General features: G+C 43.2%; 1 long non-coding RNA gene across 1 annotated transcript; it reads right to left on the bottom strand.

Annotated features, from left to right (window-relative positions):
- Nucleotides 1-210: 210 nt before the first annotated feature.
- LOC129381073 (uncharacterized) lies at nucleotides 211-4,522 on the bottom strand. The gene is made up of 2 exons (XR_008609298.1): nucleotides 4,273-4,522; nucleotides 211-2,918 (listed from the first exon to the last, which is right to left on the bottom strand). It is a non-coding gene; the product is annotated as an uncharacterized lncRNA (long non-coding RNA).
- Between the last annotated feature and the right edge of the window lie 347 nt (nucleotides 4,523-4,869).

A 4,869-nucleotide genomic window follows, 5' to 3' on the forward strand; every position in this document is an offset into this window, starting at 1 on the left:
GTTGAGTTATTGCCACAGCATTGAAAAGCAAATTGTGGCACAGTTGAGATGGCATTGAGATTTCAGAAGTCACCATTGAAATATGATTGACGTTTTGTTGGGCTAGTGGATTTTTATTCATGTATTGAAATTTCTTTGCTGTTCACACTTGCATGCCCCGGTGCCTGCTCATAACTTCCCAAACACAAACAAAATCAAAGGAGAGACTGGTCCAACTTGAAGTACCTTTATTTACACTAAAGATGCGTGCACGTGAAACATTATTACAGTACATAAGGCACCACTACATCGAACCTGGGGACATAGGCTCGTACCTACAGCACTCTAGCAGTGTAAATACATCTGAAAAAACCTATACATCAAAACGGTCATTGTGGTCTTTACTTTCGACTTAAATTTATGACTAGAAGGCAAAGCGACTCAAGGCAGGGCTTAAGCATACCCTTGTAACAACCAACTTTGAACACATGAACACTTGAAGCTGTTTGCGTGTGGATACACACAAAACATCTGAATACGTTATATTAACATGTTTCGCACACTAACCCATCACAGGAAAAGTTACGGCTGACTGTGAGAAGGCAAAATAACAGACTTGAAACAAATGACTTCACGGAAATATATACAAGCTTTAGCACACGTCTTTCACCGCGATTAAAATTTAATGAAGTACCAAGGTAGACTTGTCTGAGCTTTTTGTCTTCGAGGTGTATATATTTTCAGGTTGCCCAATTATTTTATAAAATAACATGACTCAACTTAGCTATTAATTGATGAGACATCACTTAGAAAGTTGTCGGGCATGGTGAACACCTGAATCATGTTTCTGACGAGCCAGGTTTGCAAAAACAGTACACCATTTGTATATGTTAAATTGAAGTACAGACGAGTTTGTTGGTGGTATTTCCTCAATTTTGTGAGCTGATTTTCAGTTAATTTTTCTGGACTCGCACTTTTTGGGGCCTTTTTCACCATACCCAGCAACTATGTGGTACCTCAGTCAATAAAGAGATAAGGCAAGGCCTTGAACGATAAGAGAAAAAATAATTATTTAGCACAGAAAATTGGTAGTAACACACGGCTAACACAATTCCAAAGAGCCAAATAGATGGTCACCTGCACTTGCAGTATCAAGTACCCCGGAAATAGTCATAAAGGATGGGAAAAGGTTTCAATGACTGGACAGCCAGATTGGTGAGACAGTGAAAAACGGAAATAAATGCGTATACGAAAAACCAATGACCTCAATTACGCAGGTAAAATATAATTAAAATGCTACCAGAATCTTATTGCATAAAATACGTAAAAGTTGCATAAAAATTGGGAAAAAGCAGTAAGAAAGACGGAGGGAGATACAGCACCCGTATTGAAAAAAAATTACAAGTGATATACATACATATTTAAGCTCAAGACAATTGTTTCTCCAATATATACAAAAAGAATCCATGCACTGACGGCATAAAAGAAGGTTCCTGTCCCTGGAGAATGCAGCACAGTACAAAGCAGCGTCATGAGAACCGAAAACTAGTACTTAGTATGTTTAAAAAGTACGAATACTTGCATACCTACAGGCATGTGACATGTCATGCCTTGAATGGATGAAATTCATAAATCTTACACAAATGAAGTTACCATCACTCTTATTGGCTTCCTCAGGGGACTCCTTGAAGTTGAACTAGAAAAATGTACATCAGTATTAAAACAGAGAAGACCCTATAGCGTTCTTCCTGAAATAAACAGCGCAAATATTTCATGTATAAATTCTATGGACACTTCGCCAATTCGGTGTACATTTATATTTGACAACCACACAAACAGAAACGAGAAGGATGAATTAAGGTAGGAACACACACGAACGCTGACTCAACTAGAAGTTTATTCGTGAAGACAAAGATTTTAAACAAATTGGCCAACTTCACAAAGAAAAAGCCATGGATGTGCAGCAGAAACAGCCCGGCACAACAAAAAAGGACCGAAAGACATGTCCTGCAGAACAAACATATGCGTCAAAAACAAAAGAACACATGAAAACTGAAAGGTTTGTCCTGTAAGTGATATTAACGAGAAATAATGCAGCAACTCTTTCCCACTTAGAGTTACAGAAATCTTGCTTATGAATTTTTCTTCGTGATCAATAAATAATTCTTCCATAAGCCCTCTTGTGTTCCGGTCTTTGTGATGAAAGAACCGTTCTTTCTGCTCTATACGTCAACACCAGAGGAGTTCCAGCATCAATATTTATTGAACACAAACGAAACAAATACATAAGCAAGTTATCTGTTGCCCTTAGTGGGAAAGACTTGCAGTTCTCAATAGTATTTCTCGTTGGGTAGTATCACTCATCAAACAAATATTTCACTTTTTCGAAAGATTTGTCCGATAGTTCTCGTTTTTCACGCACGTTTATTCTACATGACATTGCTTTTTCATGTTTTTTTCTTGTCGCTCATGGCTGTTTCTGCCACGCATGCACGGCTCTTTACCTTTGTCAAGTTGACCAGCGTCTTTAATACCTCTGTCTTCAAAAATAAACTTAGTTGAACTTGCGCTCGTGTGTGCTCCTACCTATTTCGTCGTCCGTCTCTGTTCGCGCTGCTGTTTCCAGTACGCACGTATCACTTGGTTAGGCTGGTAAACATTCTCGCAAGCAAAAGGAAATACCTCCCTTCAAAAGGTAGCCCATCCTTTACTACTACAAGCCAGAGCAAATCAAAAGCCTTCACAGCGTCCATGCGCGGCAGCTAGTACACCACAGAGCAGCAGAAAAAATAGTTAAAAATCCCACTTGATGGAGAGTGGCAACAGAGACGCGAGCTTGCTTGTGAATCAGCCACATATCAACAGGTGTCTCTTGCATGACGCCAAGCTGCTCTTTACGTAGAACACTTTAGCATCTGGGCATTTGCTGCATGCGTAACCTGCGAGAAGGGAATGCGGGCAGAAAATGAGATTGCGCAGATTCAGAATGTGCCACACACTGCACATAACTACGCACAAAATAGAAGTACACACTATACTGGCAAGTAAAAATTTGCGACTCTTTACGAGTGCGGTCTAGAAAAGGAAGAAATAGGTTGCCACGGTAAATGTTAGCTAAGACACGCACAGCGATGTTTCACAGCGGGGAGAAATATTCCCGGCTCTCTCGCCGAACCAAAGACAACGCGACGGTGCATAGCCGATACCAAGCAGATATCGAATCTTTGGGTAGAAGTCCAGCAGCAGGAATGACCTAAAGATACGCCGAGAGCGATGGGAGCGTGAGCGTGCCTGTACGAGTGAGAACATGCACCGTTTCTTTGACGCTAGCCGCTCCGGCGTGTCTCCGATCATCCCACGCGATTTGTGTGCAGAACGCCGCGTACACGCCCTTGCGCGTTTTGCGCGGTAGCGTCTGCGCAGTGAGCTAGCTTCATGCACGCGTCATTCTTCACCGCGCAAACAAACGGTGCTCGAGGCGACAACGCGCCGAGTGGCGCTCCTTTCGCTTCTGCAAGCAAAGCACATTCGGATCGGCCCAGCTCAAAGAGGCAGCAGAGAACGGTGGCATGTTTCGGTTATCGCCAATTGAAATTGTACAGTACGCCTTCAACAGAAACGCGCCGCGCTAGATAAAGATGCTTACTGCGGTAGTTTCGGCGGTGATAGGCGATAAGGCGACCCCGTCGGCGGATGTGTTCTTTGCCGAAGTCGTCACCACACCTCTGTTCATTTGCGCTGTGTATCCGTGTACAGTCACCGCGCGGAAGCTGTGACTAATCGGTTGGCCGTTCTCCGCATATCCCAAAGAGGCGAAATATATTTTGCGATGCGCCGCATCATTAGGCGCAGCCTAAATCGAGGCGCGCTTAACCGCTACGGCACAAAAGGTGATCACACTAACCGTATGGTATACGATGAGCCACTACGGATTAAAAAAAATAATTATGATGTCCTACGTGCGAAACCAACGATCTGATTATGAGGCAGGTTGTAGTTGGGGGCTCCGTATTAATTTTGACTTCCTGGAAATGTTTACCTGCATACAATGCACAATGCACGAGCGTTGTTGCATTCCGCTCCTTTGGCATGCGGCCGCCGCAGGGATCGTATCCACGACCTCGAGCCCCAAATTGCCACGGCGGCCGCCATAGTTACGAAATGCGTATCGCGCGCTTTCGCTCCGGGGCATACGGTTTGCTTGAAAAAAGTGAACGGTGTGCTTAACATCTCACACTTGTCAATGTCAAAATAGAAGAAAGGCTACGTGCCCAAGAAAACCAGATTACTTACCTATCTGCAGAAGTTCGGCTGCGACTGTTTCGGGGTGCCTTCTCTCCAACCGGTATCATGACCTCTGCCGCGCACAACTCATCAAAACAGCCAGGCTCGCACATCACTCCAAGACTAGTAGCTGAGTCAGCCAACGACTTCAACGGATAAACGTCCCACTTATCTTCGTTAAAGCATTTCACTAAAATGTGCGTCATGATGACCGAAAAGAAAAAAATACTTTCATCAAAAAGCACGAGGCGTGAACCACCATGCAACGGCAACCAACTAACGGAGTCCGAAAGCCGTTCACAGCTTCACTATCGTATTCAGTTATAAAAACCTTTCAAACACAAAATAACGGCACTTAAAAACCGCTAATTAATTAGCAATAATTTTTCATCAACTAACCTTCATAAATTTTTAAGAACAACCTAATTTGTAGCGTAAACAACAAATACTATGACCAAAAAATGCGACTACGAAACTAGCGGTAACGATCTGTACTGTTGAAAAGTGTGCTCAAAACGAAGCTACAACGGTTGCAACCGCGTGCGCACACACACACACACACGCCCGAACACTACCTTGACGTTGGTAGCGCCACCTAGAAGTAAA

Source organism: Dermacentor andersoni, chromosome 1, assembly GCF_023375885.2.
Source record: "Dermacentor andersoni chromosome 1, qqDerAnde1_hic_scaffold, whole genome shotgun sequence".
Classification (NCBI taxonomy): domain Eukaryota; kingdom Metazoa; phylum Arthropoda; class Arachnida; order Ixodida; family Ixodidae; genus Dermacentor; species Dermacentor andersoni.